The 20030-nt window shown below is 49.7% G+C and overlaps 1 long non-coding RNA gene across 1 annotated transcript in view; it reads left to right on the plus strand.

Moving 5' to 3' along the window:
• The window catches only part of LOC139264418 (uncharacterized), a 36617-nt gene extending 20635 nt beyond the window's left edge, over positions 1 to 15982 (plus strand). The window contains exon 3 of the long non-coding RNA XR_011593344.1: positions 15849 to 15982. This is a non-coding gene — a long non-coding RNA (uncharacterized lncRNA). The remainder of the gene's footprint in view (positions 1 to 15848) is intronic.
• Positions 15983 to 20030: the final 4048 nt, after the last annotated feature.

Raw genomic sequence — 20030 nt, forward strand, 5'->3', positions numbered from 1 at the left:
CACTTTTTCTCCTTGGAATTTCCCGATGCCTCGTTCGAACAGCGAAGGAAATTTGTTTCAGACCTGGGCACATGAAATGACGTCAGTGGGCGCTAGCGCTCGGACGTCGTCCCAGTTCCAGCATATCTTTCCCAGCCAGCTCCTGCCGAGCAGCGTGGGACCATCGCCCGGTACCACCCAGAGTGGTAGCTTGTGCACCGCTCCATCGTAGGAGACCTTTATGGTAGCACTGCCGATTACAGGAATCAGTTCTTTAGTGGAAGTTCTTAGTTTCGTGCGAATTTGAGTTGAGACTCGCCTTGAGGCCTTGTTGCCTTTCGATAGTCTTTTTGCCCATGATATACTGGCTTGCGCCTGTGTCCAGCTCCATTGACACCGGGAGTCCATTTAGTTCAACATTCAGCATTATTGGGGGACAATTTGTGGTGAATGTGTGCACCCCATGTACCTCTGCCTCCTCTATCTCAGGCTCTGGTTCGTCATGATCTTCCGTGGATCTGTCCTCCTCTGCAACCTGGTGGTTTGCAGGTTTAACCGGGTTTGCAGCTCGCCTGCACACACGTTGGAGGTGTCCCATTGTTCCACAGCCCTTGCAAACGTACTCTTTGATTCGGCATGAATGGAAATGATGATCACCCCCGCAGCGTCAACAAGGTGTTAATGGCCTAGCATTCATAACCCTTGATGGTGGACTCTGAGTCATCTGCAGACGTGCAGCTGCAGGTATGTGTAACCTGCCCTGTATGTTATGATTCGAAAACAGCATCACTTTGTTCACAGTACTTGTAGCAGCACTTGTGTGCTGAGAGATTTGCTTGGTACTGTCACTGGTGGCGATGAACGCCTGGGCTTTCGCTATGGCTTTACTCAAGGTTGGGGTCTCCACAGTCAAAAGCTTGCGAAGTTTGGTTTTGTGGCCAATGCCAAGTACGAAAAAGTCTCTGAGCATGTGCTCCAAATGTCCTTCAAATTTGCAATGTCCTGAAAGGCATCTTAGCTTGGCGACATAACTTGCCATTTCCTGGCCTTCAGACCTTTTGTAGGTGTAGAACCGGTACTTCGCCATCAGAACGCTTTCCTTCGGGTTCAAATGCTCTCGGACCAGTGTACACAAATCGTTATACGATTTCTCCGTCGGTTTCGCTGAAGTGAGCAGATTCTTCATGAGGCCATACCTTGGTGCCCCACAGACGGTGAGGAGGATCGCCCTTTGTTTGGCAGCCTATCTAGTTCGTTGGCCACGAAGTATTGATCGAGTCGCTCCACAAAAGTTTCCCAATCATCTCCCTCCGAAAATTTCTCCAGGATGCCCACTGTTCTCTGCATCTTTGGGTTCACTATCTGTATCTCGTCGCCAGTTGTTGTGTATGGAGAAAGAGTCAGACTGAATACTATGAGCTCAAAGTAAAGCCCGACCGTAGTCTTTTATTGCAGGTCTCCAGAGTGCCTCTCCAACCTGTGATGCCTCCTTAAATACCTGTGCTCCAAAGGGATTATGGGATCCCTTGGGACTCCAGGGAATGAGCCCTCTGGTGGCTGTACAGAGTACATACATATATAACAGGGGTCAACCAGATGGTCTCAATCTTAGAGACAAAGAAGTCCATGAGCTCCTCACACTTATTGTCGGAGTTGAGGGTAGGGACCGGGGAGATGGGTTTAAAAAAACGGCTAGTAGTGGAGAATAGAAGCCTGGGTTTATCTTTACATTCCAGAATGATTCTGAAATAGTGAGCAACTTTGGCAGACTTGTCGGTGAATGGCGAAACCAGTTGTCTGCTGTATCTATTCAAGTCTGCGGTCCTTGGACATAAGGGAGTGAAGATCAGGGCTGTACCAGGGAGAATGGCCAGGGTGAGATAGAGTAATTGTTTTAACAGGGACTAGGGAATCAAAGGTGGTGGTGAGGGTGTGATTGAGCAGATCAGTAGCTGCAGAAATGTCATGGTGAATGGAGGGCCAAAGGCTGGGGGGTGGGGATTGATGCTGCAAACTGTTTAGGAAGGGATAAGCTGGGCCAGACTTTTGGCTTCATTGTCGGCGATTTTATCGGCATTACAGCTGTTTTTTTGCCCGGCGACAGTTTGCACGTGTTTTTTCCTTGGTATCGCCCACATCTGAAGTCGCTTGCCAGGACCAAACCGCCCACATGCAACACCGAGAATAACTACCAGGGCGTAAGTTTGGGCTCATCCGCTGGCATCCATATCGTCAAGAGACCCACTCTGTAAAAGCTGCTTTTACAGGGCGGTAAGGGGGGGACCCTGCAAAGAAAGGTAAGTTAAAGGTTATTTAATTTTTTTTTAATTGTACCACAGCGATTTGGCTTAAAACTATCTTGGGAATGATTTGTATGTGTTTTTTTTTAATGGTGATTTTTTTCTTTAGGTTTTCCTCCCTCCATAGGCCCAATCACAGCCTGGGCCTAAATTTTTGTACTTACCGTCCATTCCAGTAATGACCGCCCATTTGGCTAACTTTTCACTTACCCGCCAAGAACGAATGTGCAACACCGATTTCTTTCGCCGGGCGATCAGTTCTACACACCTTTACCCTCAAAATGGAAGTTCTCGCCCGCTTTTTTCACCGAGCGTTAGCGATCCTTCTCAGCGGGCAATCGGGTGTTGAGGGCCTTTATGGAAAGTCTGGCCCAAGGATTTTAATAATTGAATGCTCCACTAAAGCGGGGATGCCCCAGCAGGGCCGGTGGGGGGGGGGGGGGTGGTGGCGGGGGGCGAGTGGGGAGGCTAGGGATGGGGAGTGGGGAACACACAGCAATCCAGACTTAGAGGAACCTGGAATGCAGGACTGGAGGAGGTTGCAAGTAAGGACAAGGATTTTGAAATCAGTGCTTAGGGGTATGAGAACATAAGAACATAGGCAATAGGGCATTTGGCCCCTCGAGCCTGCTCTGCCATTCAATAAGATAATGGCTTATCTGATCCTGGCCTCAACTCCACTTCCCTGCCATTCCCCATAAGACTTGACTCCCTTATTGTTCAAAAATCTGTTTTATCTCCACCTTAAATATATTCAATGACTCAGCCTCCACAGCTCTCTGGGGTAGAGAATTCCAATGATGCACAACCCTCTGAGAGAAGAAATTCCTCCTCATTACCGTTTTAAATGGGCAACCCCTTATTCTGAAACTATGCCCCCTAGTTCTAGATTCCTCTCTGCATTAACCCTGTCAAGCCCCCTCAGAATCTTATACGTTTCAATAAAATCACCTCTCATTCTTCTAAAATCCAATGAGTATAGTTCAACCTGCTCAACCGTTCTTCATATGATAACCCCTTCATCTCAGGAATCAACCTCGTGAACCTTCTCTGAACTGCCTCCAATGCAAGTATATCCTTCCTTAAATAAGGAGACCAAAACTGTGCGCAGTACTCCAGGTGTGGTCTTACCAATGCCCTGTACAGTTGTAGCAGGACTACCTTACTTTTATTCTCCATCCCCCTTGCAATAAAGGCCAGCATTTCATTAGCCTTCCTAATTATTTGCTGTACCTGCATGCTGACCTTTTGTGTTTCACGTACAAGGACCTCCAGATCCCTCGATACTGCAACATTTTGTAATCTTTCCCCATTTAAATAATAATTTGCTTTTTTATTCTTCCTACCAAAGTGGATAACCTCACTTTTTCCCACATTATACTCCATCTTCCAAATTTTTGCCCACTCACTTAGCCTAACTATATCCCTCTGTAGATTCTTTACGTCCTCCTCACAACTTTCTTTCCCACCTATCTTTGTATCAGAAGTATGCAGAGCATCACAAGGAGATAGGTGAGACGAACTTAGTGGGGTACAGTCTGCCAATCTTTGAGTGGATGATCCATCTCGGCCTCCTCCTGAGGTCCTCACCATCACAGAAGCCATTCTTCAACCAATTCAATTCACTTCACATGATATCAAGAAACTGCTGAGTGCACTGGATACAGCAAAGACGACAGGCCCCGACAACATCCCAACTTTCGTGCTGAAGACTTGTGCTCCAGAAATAGCTGCGCCTCAAGCCAAGCTGCTCCATTACAGCTAGAACACTGGCATCTGCCCGACAATGTGGAATATTGCCCAGGTTTGTCCTGTCCACAAAAAGCAGGACAAATCCAATCTGGCCAATTGCCGCCTGATTAGTCTACTCTCAATCATCAGCAAAGTGATGGAAGGTTTCATCGACAGTGCTATCAAGCGGCACTTACTCACTAATAACCTGCTCACTAATGCTCAGTTTGGGTTCCGCCAGCAGCACTCGGCTCCAGACCTTATTACAGCCTTGGTCCAAACATGGACAAGATTCCAGCAGTGATGTGAGAGTGATATGCTCTGAACATCAAGGCAGCATTTGACCAAGTGTGGCAACAAGGAGCCCCAGTAAAATTGAAGTCAGTGGGAATCAAGGGGAAAACTCGCCACTGGCTGTAGTTATTCGTAGCAAGATGATTGTGGTTGTTTGAGGCCATTCATCTCAGCCCCAGGATATTGCTCTTGGGGCTGGATTTTCAGCTATTTTGTGTCCCATTTAGCCCCCCCGGCGGGGCGTTAAATGCAGTTTTTGAGGGAATGCCGGGCATCCAGGATTTAGCACACAGCCGGAAGATTCGACATTTGGTTTGCGCTGACACAAAAACTTACTACCTCGCCCTCCGTTTTCAGTGTGATGATGACGTCAATCGTCGTGCAAGGCTGCACTAGCGCCCCGGATGGAACTTTGAGCCTTAACGCCTCATTTAACGACCGTTCCAGGAAACACCTGAAAAAAACAGGCGGTTCCAGGGTGCAGTAGGTGCAACTGGTAGCATATTTAAACGAAGGCTGGAGGATCTTATCTTGCAGTTGTCAGTACCTGCTACAGTTGCGCGCAGAATGCTGCGTGAGGCTGCAAGTTGCAAACGGCACTTTAATATGCTATGACACTTTGCTTACAAGGTCAGTAAGCAATTTCAATGGGGGCAATGCATGTTCGCCAGTGTATCATGGTGGTTTCTATTGGCAGGCAGCTTCAAGCTGGAAGAAGTGTTCTTGTCCATGTTGGGCGATGGATTGGAAGAGGTCGCAGATATTTGGGGAGGTCTTTCCCCCCCCCCATGGGTTTACAGGGAACATCGATCATACCTCCACATCTCGGAGGCGCAGTGCGTTAGAAGGTTGCACTTTAGAAAAGTGCTGACAGAGATATGCAAGCTCCTACAGGCAGACCTACAGCCCACCAGCGCCAACAGGACTGCGCTGCCTGTCAAGGTGAAGGTCACTGTGGCGATGGCCTGCTGTACATCCGGCTCCTTCCAGGCAGCAGCAGGGGACATATGCAGCATCTCTCAGCACGCTGCACATTGCTGCATTCGCCAGGTTACAAGGGCACTGTACGCACGCAGAATGGACTTCATAAAGTTCCCAATGAGCAGGGACAGCCAGAATGAAAGGGCTCTAGGGTTCAGACGACTTGCAGGTTTCTCCAAGGTTCAAGGTGCCATTGACTGCACACACGTCGCCTTGTGAGCACCATTACACAATGCAGAAGTCTTCAGAAACCGAAAGGGATACCATTACATACAGCTGGTCTGCGACCACATGCGGAGCATCCGCACAGTGAATACCCGCTATCCAGAGAGCGCACATGATGCTTTCATCTTGCATGAGAGCAATGTCTCACGAATGTTTCAGCGACAAGGACAAGGCCAAAGTTGGCTGATCGGGGACAAGGATACGGCCTGGCCACCTGGCTTATGACCCCGCTCCGGAACCCTGCCACAGAAGCTGAGCGACGCTATAATGAGAGCCATGCAGCCACCCACCACAATCGAGGAAGACTTGCTTCCACTCTAAAAGTGGGTTCTTAGGTGACTGAACAGTCTAATACGGGAATTAAAGTCTCTGTCACAGATGGGACAGACAGTCGTTGAAGGAAAGGGTGGGTGGGACTGGTTTGCCGCACACTCCTTCCGCTGCCTGCGCTTGTTTTCTGCATGCTCTCAGCGACGAGACACGAGGTGCTCAGCGCCCTCCCAGTTGCACTTCCTCCACTAAGGGCGGTCTTTGGCCAGGGACTCCCAGGTGTTGGTGGGAATATTGCATTTTATCAAGGAGGTTTTGAGGGTGTCCTTGAAATGTTTCCTCTGCCCACCTGGGGCTTGCTTACCGGGTAGGAGTTCCGAGTAGTGCGCTTGCTTTGGGAATCTTGTATCAGGCATGCAAACAATGTGGCCCCACCCAACGGAGCTGGTCGAGTGTGGTCAGTGCTTTGATGCTGGGGATGTTGGCCTGATCGAGGACGCTAACATTGGTGCGTCTGTCCTCCCTGGGGATTTGCAGGATCTTGCGGAGACATCGTTGGTGGTATTTCAACATCATCAAACAGACAATAGGGGTCCTCAAGCAGCACTTCCAATGTTTGGACTGCTCTGGAGGCAGCCTTCAATACTCCCCTCAACAGGTCTCCGAATTCATTGTCATGTGCTGCATGCTGTACAACTTAGCCATCATGAGGACCAGGCATTGCCAGTGAGGATTGCAGGACCACCTCAGGAGGAGGAGGAGGAGGACATGTAAGATTTGGCGAAAACATCGGCATAAACTTTTGGACATAAATTTTGAACTTTGCTGGGACAGATTCACTGTACAGCAGAAGAGCTAACCTGGGCAAATCCAAACATGTTTTAACTTGAATGCTCATCAGCTGGGGGGGAACATCATGGTTAAGTGGGCCCCTTTTGTCATGGAATGGGAACCCATCAGTGAGACATTAAGTAAAGTGGCCGGTGTTTCAGGCCATCGGAAGACAAAGGAAAGTTATTTTGACCACAGACTCATCGGAGCCACCCATCAAGGGACAGCCCCAGTAACAAAGAGACAGGCTGGAGATGTGACTTGCTTTTCAGTTGGACAGCCTCAGGCAGGAAGAACAGTTGGACTTTAAGCAGTCTTGCAGGTATAAGAGAACGGCAATTGGAAGCCATCTCTCTCTCTCCCCTCTTCTACGCCTGCTTGCAACGTACAAGGACCGAGCACTCCATCTGGAATGGAGAGAAGAAACCACCATCTACGAGCCAAGAGAGCCTTGCTACTTTGACTGGGAGGCTGATCTTGGGACTGGACTTGAATACCACAGTTTGGTACGGACGCAGAAGATAAGCCTCATCGGGAGAAGCAGCGAGTAAGCCAGAGGGGTAATTGGTGAGCATTTATCCCAGCCCACGGATCTTTAAGACCACTGCGTAGTGTGAAAGAAAGTCGTGTGTCCCAACCAAGCTTTAGAGGTTTTAGTGGGGAGATTTTTGCAAGGATCATAAGAGTATGCACATTTCTGTTGGACAGATTTAGTGGTGCAATTTTGGATCCGAGCAGGGGTGTTTTAGACGTGGGTACTTTGTGTTAGGGGCCTGTTTAGATGGGCCAGACTGTGTATTGTACTGCATTTGTTTGTTTTACACACCAGGGTGTGTGTGGTTTTACTGGGTGCAGGTCTGTGCGTTAACTTTAATAAAAGCATTGCCAGTACTCGGACCAAAGTACCCGTCCCTGACTCATTCATATGTTCAGTACAGTAATAATTCCCAGCGTTAGAACTATTGTAAAGTGGGAGTGCTTCGAAAACAACTAAGGGAAACCACTTACAGAATATAGTGACCGTGGCAGGATGCTGGGTGTGCTGAACAGAGAGTTATGGAAGGTTATTAAGGCCAAGAGATCAGCAATGGGGGCTAGGATCTCCTCATATATCTTTGGGAAAGTTAACGTAACACAACAGTGGGCACTAGACCTTTTGTGGGCTGAGAGTCTAGAGGACAAAGCTGCTGAGTGGACGGGGATTAAGGAGCATAGAAAGGCAAAAGAAAAGGCCATCTGGCTCTTGTGTCTGCCGAAGCAAGTCCAAATGCTTAGGGAGCAGGTTGGTAGACTTAAGGCAGAGCTCAAAGAGTCTGAGGAGCAGCCAGCCACAAGGGCTGTGGTAGCAACGAGGCTTTTAGATGAGTTGAGTGAAGAAAAGCAGGAGAAGCACACTCAGGAAGAAATCTCACATAACAAAAGGGAGTTCCTGCAGTGTCAGGTAACAGAGGCCAAGCTCAATGAGCGGGTCGCACGGGAGGAGACTGCTCGTTTAGTGGGTAAAGTAAACGGGCTGGAGGGGCAACTGAAGGATATTAAGACAGCGTATAGGGTAGCCACCATAAGGGTTTTGAGAGTGGGCCCTGCCACGAGAAAATCCAAAGCTTGACCTACACTCTATCCAAGGCCAAAGAAATGGTCTGCCTAATGGCCCCGGGGGGAGCCCAGGTGGACTGGGAAGAGGAAGGGGAAGACAGTGAGGATTGGGAGCCAGACAGGGACGCACGACCTCCGCCAGAGGTGCCGGGACCCATGCATCCCATACGGCAGAAATACGGTGCGCCCGTAGACGGCCAAGGACAGGGGGCGCTGCAAAGTGATTTTGTGGTCCCATACACAACCCCACAGCTGCAAAATTTGATTTCAGGGGTGCTCAAGCTTACCAACGAAGGCGACCTATCGGTCCACTTCGTGGAGGTGGAACAGGTGGGAGGGATTAATGGGTGTAACGAAGCAGAGGTTCACAAGCTGCTATTATTTTCCCTGGAGGGGACGATGTATCAGGCCTTATCTGCCGAAAGCAAGAGGGGGCAGGGAACCGTAGCGATCTTAAAGGAGGAAATCCTAAGAGCCATGGGTCACGCCCAAGGTAGTCCATTCTCCAGGGTGGAAAGTCACTGCAACTGGCTAGGGAAGCACCTCAGCCTTTTGCAGACCAGCTCTGGCCGGTCTATAATAAAGCCTGTAATGGAGTGCTGGACCAAGCGCAGTTGCAGGGGGAGCCAAGGAACCATTGGCTCAGGACCCTAATGTCAAAGAGTTTGCCCCGGATTAGGGTAAGGTCCAAGAACTGGTTTGACCCTGAGAACCTCCAGAACACGGAGGCTGATGTGCTCCGTCAAATGAGTCTGGCATTTAAGGCCGGCGTGGAGGAGGAAGTCAAACCAATTAAAGGGAAGATTCACGATTTAAAGGCTAGTGAGGGTAGTAAAAAGGAATGGCGCCAGGAAGTGGGTAGCTCAGAGAGGGCTAGGACGTGTTTCGGGTGTGGGAAGACGGGACACTGGAGGAGAGACTGCCCGGCCCCAAGGAGGGGGCAAGGCAAAGGGGATCCTCCAGTGCCTAAGACAAAACCTGTTGAGATGAAGGGACTGACCCCGGAACAATTTGATGTTCTGGTGGCCGCTCTTCGGACAGCTTTTGTGCCAGAGCAGGGAAGGGTAGACGCTACCAGAGCAGGGAAATCCCGACTGCTCCGGTAATCCCATCACCCTGACTAGCACGCACCCAGCCTGAGTACCTGTGTTCGCTCACGTACGATGAGTGGAGTAGACCATGCGTGAGGATGGGGGTGGAGAAGGTAGGGGGGAAGTATTTTTTGGACACCGGGGCTTCCAGGACGGTGATTCACGCAAATAATTCGTCTACCTCACCTTTGTCTAGCAAGGTTCCACACAGTCTGGTGGGATTCACAGGGAATGAACAGGCGGGGTTGATCTCCAGGCAGCTAGCCATCTATTTAGGATCACTCCACGCAAAATGGAAGTGTGTCCTGCTGAAATGGGAGCAGCCGGGGTCAGGAGTCCTCGGGGCTGACTTTATGTTAGCCCACAGAATCACAATGGATTTGAGGAATCACTGTCTTTGGGGAGCAGTGGGTTCCGAGAAGGAGGATGAAGTTGTAGTGATCCCAGGGAAAAGGGAAGGAAAAGGCACAGTGTGTATGATGAAGCCGAAGCGTAGTTATAACCTAGAGCAATTGGTCAATACTACCCTGGCCAAGTACCAGGCTTACGTGCGGGACATTCTCGCATCGTTCGCTACACACAAACACGACTGCAGTAGGGTGACGGGGGTAGAAGTCAGGGTATAAGGAGACCCTATGTCCCGGCTGCAGAAACAGTATCATTTCCCCAGGGAGGTAGAGGCGACTTAGAGACGGCACTGGGCTCCTTGGTAGCCCAGGAGGTGTTGAGGCCCATAGCCACACACGTGAACTCTCCACTTTGGCCGGTTCGGAAACCGGACCAGTCGTGGGGGGCCACCGTGGACTATCGGGTGCTCAACAAGAACATCCCAGCTTGCGTGTCCACTGTTGCGGCCATAGCTGACCTGATAGGGAGCATTCCAGCATCCGTGACCACATTCACGTTGCTGGATATATCGAACGGGTTCTGGTCAATTCCCCTCAAAAGAGAGGACCAGTACAAGTTCGCATTCACATTTAAAGGGCAACAGTATACATGGATGTGCCTTCCACAGGGTTTCCACAACAGCCCCTCCATCTTTCACCAGTGTATGGTCAACAGTTTAAAAGGTTTCAGCTGACCCCAGCAGTTGGTGCAGTATGTGGACAATTTGCTTTTGTTCTCCGATGAGGGGGAGGAGCATGGCCGCTGCTGGCCGAGCTGCTGGAGCTGTAGAAGGACACGGGGTTCAAGGTCAATCCCAAGAAAGCTCAGATCGGTTAGAGGGAAGTCAAATTCCTCGGGCTGACCGTAAGGGCTGGGAAAGGGCTATAGACGAGGCCAAACGGAAGGCGGTACAGGAGTTACCAGTCTCCATGACGGTGACAGGGGTTAGATCCTTCCTGGGGCTCACGGGGTACTATCGAGATTTTATTGAGGATTACGCCACCATAGCAGTCCCTCTACTTCGGCTCCTCCGCATGGGAGTGGGATGAGGATTGCACGGCAGCTTTCAATGGTCTCAAGGGAGACCTGCAGACAGCACCCGCACTAGGGACGATTAATGGTGGGGAGGTTTTCTTTTTAGAAGCAGCAGCCAGCGGGGACAGTTTGAGCGCGGTGCTGCTCCAGGAGCGGCACGGCAAGCTGAGACCCGTGGCTTACTTCTCAAGAGTGCTCACTGATGTAGAACGGGGGTACTCCAATTGCAAGAGACATCGCCTTGCCACGCATTGGGCCGTGAAGCACTCCCAGCTCTTTACGGGGTCAGCCCAGATCATTCTACTAACCCACCATACCCCCACTCAGATGTTATTAGATGGGAGGATAAAGGACGGCACGGTGAGCAATGCTCGCATTGCGCACTGGACTTTATTGCTCTCACAGATGAATCTGAGAGTGCAAGGCCTGTGTGAGCCCAAGCTGGCAGCTAACATGATCTATGCAAGGACGGCCCATAAGTGTTCGGTAGAGGGAGTATGAAACATAGAAACATAGAAACATAGAAAATAGGTGCAGGAGTAGGCCATTCGGCCCTTCTAGCCTGCACCGCCATTCAATGAGTTCATGGCTGAACATTCAACTTCAGTACCCCATTCCTGCTTTCTCGCCATACCCCTTGATCCCCCTAGCAGTAAGGACCTCATCTAACTCCTTTTTGAATATATTTAGTGAATTGGCCTCAACAACTTTCTGTGGTAGAGAATTCCACAGGTTCACCACTCTCTGGGTGAAGAAGTTCCTCCGCATCTCGGTCCTAAATGGCTTACCCCTTATCCTTAGACTGTGACCCCTGGTTCTGGACTTCCCCAACATTGGGAACATTCTTCCTGCATCTAACCTGTCTAACCCCGTCAGAATTTTATATGTTTCTATGAGGTCCCCTCTCATTCTTCTGAACTCCAGTGAATACAAGCCCAGTTGATCCAGTCTTTCTTGATAGGTCAGTCCCGCCATCCCGGGAATCAGTCTGGTGAACCTTCGCTGCACTCCCTCAATAGCAAGAATGTCCTTCCTCAGGTTAGGAGACCAAAACTGTACACAATACTCCAGGTGTGGCCTCACCAATGCCCTGTACAACTGTAGCAACACCTCCCTGCCCCTGTACTCAAATCCCCTTGCTATGAAGGCCAACATGCCATTTGCTTTCTTAACCGCCTGCTGCACCTGCATGCCAACCTTCAATGACTGATGTACCATGACACCCAGGTCTCTTTGCACCTCCCCTTTTCCTAATCTGTCACCATTCAGATAATAGTCTGTCTCTCTGTTTTTACCACCAAAGTGGATAACCTCACATTTATCCACATTATACTTCATCTGCCATGCATTTGCCCACTCACCTAACCTATCCAAGTCGCTCTGCAGCCTCACAGCATCCTCCTTGCAGCTCACACTGCCACCCAACTTAGTGTCATCCGCAAATTTGGAGATACTACATTTAATCCCCTCATCTAAATCATTAATGTACAGTGTAAACAGCTGGGGCCCCAGCACAGAACCTTGCGGTACCCCACTAGTCACTGCCTGCCATTCTGAAAAGTACCCATTTACTCCTACTCTTTGCTTCCTGTCTGACAACCAGTTCTCAATCCATGTCAGTACACTACCCCCAATCCCATGTGCTCTAACTTTGCACATCAATCTCTTGTGTGGGACCTTGTCGAACGCCTCCTGAAAGTCCAAATATACCACATCAACTGGTTCTCCCTTATCCACTCTACTGGAAACATCCTCAAAAAATTCCAGAAGATTTGTCAAGCATGATTTCCCTTTCACAAATCCATGCTGACTTGGACCTATCATGTCACCTCTTTCCAAATGCACTGCTATGACATCCTTAATAATTGATTCCATCATTTTACCCACTACCGATGTCAGGCTGACCGGTCTATAATTCCCTGTTTTCTCTCTCCCTCCTTTTTTAAAAAGTGGGGTTACATTGGCTACCCTCCACTCCATAGGAACTGATCCAGAGTCAATGGAATGTTGGAAAATGACTGTCAACGCATCCACTATTTCCAAGGCCACCTCCTTAAGTACTCTGGGATGCAGTCCATCAGGCCCTGGGGATTTATCGGCCTTCAATCCCATCAATTTCCCCAACACAATTTCCCGGCTAATAAGGATTTCCCTCAGTTCCTCCTCCTTACTAGACCCCCCGACCCCTTTTATAACCGGAAGGTTGTTCGTGTCCTCCTTCGTGAATACCGAACCAAAGTACTTGTTCAATTGGTCCGCCATTTCTTTGTTCCCCGTTATGACTTCCCCTGATTCTGACTGCAGGGGACCTACATTTGTCTTTACTAACCTTTTTCTCTTTACATATCTATAGAAACTTTTGCAATCCGTCTTAATGTTCCCTGCAAGCTTCTTCTCATACTCCATTTTCCCTGCCCTAATCAAACCCTTTGTCTTCCTCTGCTGAGTTCTAAATTTCTCCCAGTCCCCAGGTTCGCTGCTATTTCTGGCCAATTTGTATGCCACTTCCTTGGCTTTAATACTATCCCTGATTTCCCTTGATAGCCACGGTTGAGCCACCTTCCCTTTTTTATTTCTATGCCAGACAGGAATGTACAATTGTTGTAGTTCATCCATGCGGTCTCTAAATGTCTGCCATTGCCCATCCACAGTCAACCCCTTCAGTATCATTCGCCAATCTATCCTAGCCAATTCACGCCTCATACCTTCAAAGTTAGCCTTCTTTAAGTTCTGGACCATGGTCTCTGAATTAACTGTTTCATTCTCCATCCTAATGCAGAATTCCACCATATTATGGTCACTCTTCCCCAAGGGGCCTCGCACAACGAGATTGCTAATTAATCCTTTCTCATTACATAACACCCAGTCTAAGATGGCCTCCCCCCTAGTTGGTTCCTCGACATATTGGTCTAAAAAACCATCCCTTATGCACTCCAGAAAATCCTCCTCCACCGTATTGCTTCCAGTTTGGTTAGCCCAATCTATGTGCATATTAAAGTCACCCATTATAACTGCTGCACCTTTATGGGACGTAGACATAGGATTTTGGGCCGGGTTACACCCCACGTGTTGCGAAATATATGTCGACGGATCCAGTTTGGTGGTAGCAGGGGAGCGTTTCACTGGGTGTGGGATTTATGACCCGACGGCAGGCATTGCAAGTGCCATTAAACTCCCGAGCACCCTGAGCGCTCAGCATGCCGAACTGTCAGCGGTGGTGTACGTTGTTACCCACGCTGATGAGTTCCCGACCCCTTACACTATCTGCTCGGATTCCATGTTCACATGCAATTCGTGCACCGAATACTTGGCCATCTGGTCTCGCTGCGGTTGCACATCCGCAGACAGGAAGCCCTTGGCAACCCTAAACCACTGTTGCAAAGGATCTTAGAGGCCACGAGAATCCAGGGAAGCCATTACATTCATAAAGTAAAGGCCCATTCGAAGACAGAGCCCAGAGGGGAAGGCAACCGAAAGGCTGATGAGTTAGCCAATTACAGAGCCAAAACAGGAGAGTTTTGGGACTCATACGGGTCCTGTCCAGTAGCAGCGATCTGGGACAAAGGGGGAACACAAGGGAGTGTAGGGGTAGCATTGACCCCAGACTTGAGGAAAGTCCAGGCACAGGATCCCATTCTCAAGGTTGTCCTGGAGCAGCTGGCTAGGGGAGAAAAGGTAGAAGACTCATTCATGGTAGCGGGCATTACTTTAAAGGAGAGAATGCTTTTCAGGGGAGATCAGTGGGTGGCCCCAGAACAACACCAGAGGGAAATCCTCCAGATAGCCCATGGGGGCCCAGGAGCGGGACACCCAGGGCCAGAGACTATCTGACAGAGGGTAGAACAGGCAGGATAGTGGTTGCAACTGAGGGAGATTGTCCGCGATTTTTTGCGCAGACTGTCTGGTGTGCGCAGCGAACAACCCCGATCTCTAGAAAAGAAAGGTTCCCATAGGACACACAAGAAGGGTAGAGGGACCATGGCAGTCGGTACAGGGCGATTACATCAGGCCATTGCCAACCGCAAAGGGGGGTTACAAGTACTGTTTGGTCCTAGTGGACGTTTTCTCGAAGTGGGTTGAAGCCTTCCCTTGCCAATCAGCCACACTGTTGGCGACGGCAAGAATCTTGGTGAGGGAATTGTTCTCTAGGTGGGGAGTGACGCAGATCATGGAGTTCGACCAGGGCAGCCACTTCACAGGGCAGGTCATGCAGGCTACCTTGAAAGTGCTGGGGCTAGAAGGGAAATGGCATGTGGCTCACAACCCACAGTCATCAGTGGTTGTGGAGCGACTTAACTGGACCATCAAAGAAAGGCTGCGGAAGGAAACAGGACAGTCCCCGAAAAAGTGGGTTGAGGTCCTGCCGATTGTCCTGATGGGGGTCCGAGCCAGCCTCTCCAGAAGCACAGGGTATTCTCCGCATGAGCTCATGACCACCCATGTTCTGGCGCTGGTTCTCACAGCGGGGCAGGTGAGAGAGGTAAACCGGACAAGTTTGTCAAGAATCTGTTTGAGCACTTGAAACAGATTCATTGGCAAGCTGCCAGCAACATGGGGAAGCAGCACCGGAGCAATCGGTTGCTGCTCGAGCCGCCGAGAACCCACGAGTGGAAGGTAGGGGATCAGGTCATGGTCAGCAATTACACTCGGGTGGGCACGTATGAGTCTTTGTACATGGGACCTACAGCATCGTAGATAAGGCCAGTCCCATAGTGTACGCGGTTAAGCTTCCGAAGCGCATGAAGTGGTTCCATGTGAACCAGTGCAAGTTGTTTAACCCGGGGGAAAGAGCGAGAAACAGAAAGCAGCACCAAGGCGCTGTAAACGGCATGATGTACGCGGGTCTTCCTCCCATAGTTTGGGACAGTGAGGAGCCCGTCGTGGTGGTGGTTAGGAGGAGTAGCAGGATCCCACGGCCGAGAACACCGTGATCGCCTCCTTACACACCGCCGAGGAGCCGTAAAAGGCCCAGGGTCGTAGAGACCTAGCGAGGCCACCCAGAGACGGGTGACAGTGTATATAGTTTCCTTCTCAGTTTCATGTTTTTACAGAGTGTGTTTTGATGAAGCCAGACCTGTGGAGGTATATCCTCTCACAGAAAGATTGTTGTTTCTTTGTATCTTCACAGGGAGCTGAGAGAGAGATGGAGACAACCTTGGTAATTGTTCTTTGGAGCTTGGCCAGAACAGGGTACAGCAGGAGGGGGTTCGTCGAGTTGTCCTTACTCTACGGATGTACTGGGGGGAACGGACCCACCATGACACAGAGGGGTAGGATAGTTAACCCATTATTATTTCAACTTGCTGTAGAATATCAAGAGAAAACATACCAAGAGGCAAAGTAATTGGAGATGACATCATTTCAGTTATCTGTACGCTTCAATTAAACGGACGGGATGGCAGCCTACTTCCACGAGGGAAGGTGGCCAGGGTGGCTGGGGTCGAATTCGACGAAATACTCCAATCACGCCGGGTTCACATACAGGGAGGCTTCCATACCGTGTCCCAGACTGAAGGTCACAGCCACACGGGTTGGGGTGACCGAGGGCAAGTGCATATGCTTGAAGTGCAAAGGACACATTCCCCTGGGACGCTGGTGGTGGCTCAGGAAATTGAGTCAGAACATGGGGAACCAGACAGCGGACTGGAAACGACTGGGGAATGATACATACCAACAGATCACGGGGTCAAAGGGGGGAGTGGAAGTGTGCTGGGACAAGTGGTGGAAGGAGGAACAGGGAATTTATGTGTGTATGTGGGGGTCAGAGCGGGTCTGCCCAGCGGGTGTGTCGATTGCCTTTTTGAGGCAATGGCAGGATGCCGGGGGTGGGATCAGATGGGATCGGAGTATGGACTCCTGCATGATCCCAGACCCTCCCGACACAATAAATGCCACTGAACTTGTAGCACACAAGAGGAAGCCCCTGCCCACAGCCCCACCGGTACAGACGACAGAAGTTAGGTGTCCAGCCACAACACCAGGCCCAGGGAATGGTTTAGTTTTAGTCCCGACTGGAAAGGTTTTATTCCTGGGGGTGCATTATGCGGTCGCGTCAGTCATTTTAAACCTAACCGAGGTACGTCTGCCCGAGTGGTGTCCAAAAGAAACTGAGCAGCTGAATGAGGCGCTCATTAAAGAAATGTTCCGCCGGTTCTTTGAACTCAGTTATGGGGATGTGTGTCAGGAAAGATTGTACGATATGGGAGTGTACAATAACGTTGGTCCGGGGAGACAGAGGCGAGGGGTGCTCAATGATGTCGCTACCGTGTTTCGCACGGGTACATCTCTCGTTAACACCATGGACGATGTGCAGCTGCAGCTGCAGATCAGTGGTTTAAAGGACCAGCTGCGGAAAATCCTGGGGGTAGGGAACGCGGTGGTAGGGTCGGAGTTAGAGGAGGACCAGGCAATGACTGTCCATTTAAAGGAGGTTATCACAGAGCTGGGGACACATGCAAAGACTGTAAATGCATTAATACGGGAGAATAGGAATGCTTCGGCGCAGGCAGCACGAAACGAAGTGTGTGTATTGTACGGTGCCTGGTTGCTGAGCGAGGGGCGCAGTAATTTAGAGGACCTCCAGCAAGGTCGGGTCCCGTCATGGATCAGCAACTGACACCTCGCAGCGCTCGGCCCGTACAGTAATTCGATGAGCCTGTGTCAGCTCCATCGAGCCTCCAAAGCTTACTCAGTCCCAGTGGATTGCAGTCGGTCCAACTGCACAATCATGGGGATAGTGTTGCGTATGCCAGTAATGGGCAGGACATCACAACCAGCGCCGATATATAGGGTGGAAAACATTGGAGTCATACGGGAAGGGGTGCATATACAGTATCATGCAGTCCCACCATTTGTTATAAAGTGGGAGCACGCCATGACCGGCACTGACCTCAAGGGGTGCCAGAGGAGGGGTGCACACGTCATATTGTGTCCCCAGCATTTGAACACGTTCGATCAGCCAGAGTGCGGGTTTGAATCCGAGAGTTGCGAGCCTATCAATTGCATTACGGAGGTAGGGGCCCAGAGCCACGTTGCACCTCAGGTAGCATATGCGGGCGACGGGACATACTGCGTAACCACGAGTGTGGACCGGTATCGAGTGCACCGAGACACTTGGTGTCCAGTCACCGACAGCACTTTCTGCTTCAAACCCCACGCCGAAGTTCAAGTGGCACAGGAACATATTATTCTGATACCAGAAGCATCCACGGTATACATTACGGTAAATGACAAGATCCCGAACCTGCAACAGTACATTACCCAGTTTGGGTATCAGATTCCAGTTCTGCCGGAACACTTAACAATGTTATTAAAGGCCATCGAGCTATCTCAAAAACATTATTTCACACTGGAACAGACAAACCGGGACACAGGGGAAAGAATTAAAGGGATAAATTCCCCGCCCTGGTGGGACTTTGGTATAAGTGTGGAGGTTCCTCTGTGGATCCGGATATGCTCACATGCTCTTGTCATTGTAGTTTTTGATTGTGATATACCTGTTGTGTATTTCTTGTAAAAAGAGAAGTCAGGCGCTCCAGAGTCGATGGGAGGCCGTAGTTAACGAACCTTGAATGTAACTTCCTGTATCTATATGGTAACAGTGCGATGCACGATTGTATTTCAGGGACGTATATTCGGGGTGTTACAAGTAAAGTATATATGGTTGGTTGGACCACGATGTGTTTTCACCAGCGGACATCTGATATTCCAGAAGGATCCTTGAAATATCATAGGGGCGACTGTAAGATTCGGCGAAAACATCGGCGTAAACTTTTGGACTTATAAATTTTGAACTTTGCTGGGACACATTCACTGTACAGCAGAAGAGCTAACCTGGGCAAGTCCAAACATGTTTTAACTTGAATACCTATCAGTTGAGGGGGAACATCATGGTTAAGTGGGCCCCTTTTGTCATGGAATGGGAACCCATCAGTGAGACATTAAGTAAAGTGGCCTGTGTTTCAGGCCATTGGAAGATAAAGGAAAGCTATTTTGACCACAGACTCATCGGAGCCACCCATCAAGGGACACCCCCAGTAACAAAGAGACAGGCTGGAGATGTGACTTCCTTTTCAGTTGGACAGCCTCAGGTGGGAAGGACAGTTGGATTTTAAGCAGTCTTGCAGGTATAAGAGAACGGCAGTTGGAAGCCATCGCTCTCTCTTCCCTCTTCTATGCCTGCTTGCAACGCAAAAGAACCGAGCACTCCACCTGGAATGGAGAGAAGAAACCACCATCTACGAGCCAAGAGAGCCTTGCTACTTCGACTGGGAGGCTGATCTTGAGACTAGATTTGAATACCACAGTTTGGTACGGACGCAGAAGATACGCCTCATCGGGAGAAGCAGCGAGTAAGCCAGGGGGGTAATTGGTGAGCATTTATCCCAGCCCACGGATTTTTAAGACCACTGCATAGTGTGAAAGGATGTCGTGTGTCCCAACCAAGCTTTAGAGGTTTTAGTGGAGAGGTTTTTGCAGGGATCATAAGCATACGCACATTTCTGTTGGACAGATTTAGTGGTGCAATTTTGAATCCGAGCAGGGGTGTTTTAGACGTGAGTACTTCGCATTAGGGGCCTGTTTAGATGGGCCAGACTGTGTATTGTACTGCATTTGTTTGTTTTACACACCAGGGTGTGTGTGGTTTTACTGGGTGCAGATGTGTGCATTAACTTTGATAAAAGCTTTGCCGGTAGTCAGACCAAGGTACCCATCCCTGACTCATTCATGTGTTCAGTACAGTAATAATTCCCAGCATTCGAACTATTGTAAAGTGGGGGTGCTTCGAAAACACCTAAGGGAAACCACTTACAGACGAGGAAGAGGAGCCTGGCGAGGAAGTCATTGTGGTTAGACCACAACCACAGGGGAGGCAGTGTGGAGATGTGGCTGCAGCAAGGGCCTTATATCAGCAACTCATCATTGACCGGTTTGCTTGAATGGGGAAGGTGGGGTTGCAGCGACGACTCGCTACAATATGCCACCTTGCTAATCTACACTTAATTCTGCAATGAGACACAAGACACCAATGGTAAAGGTCAAACAAAAATGTTTATACAAATGAGTTATTAACAATGTTCCCCCCAAACCCCAAAACTATATAATGGCTAAAGTAATAGTAAAGAAAGACAAAACTGCTTCCTGCAGTGACCAAAATATAAAGAGACTGTAAACTGATTCCTGCAGCAAGACTAGTCAACATATCACACAACTTTAAACAATTTTGACAATGCTACATAAAGCCATGAGGACCAACTTGTGCCAGGCCTTAATGGCTCTTATCTACACTTTGCCCTACCCCCTTCCCTTC

The sequence above is a fragment of the Pristiophorus japonicus genome, chromosome 5, assembly GCF_044704955.1.
Source record: "Pristiophorus japonicus isolate sPriJap1 chromosome 5, sPriJap1.hap1, whole genome shotgun sequence".
In the NCBI taxonomy this organism is placed as follows: domain Eukaryota; kingdom Metazoa; phylum Chordata; class Chondrichthyes; family Pristiophoridae; genus Pristiophorus; species Pristiophorus japonicus.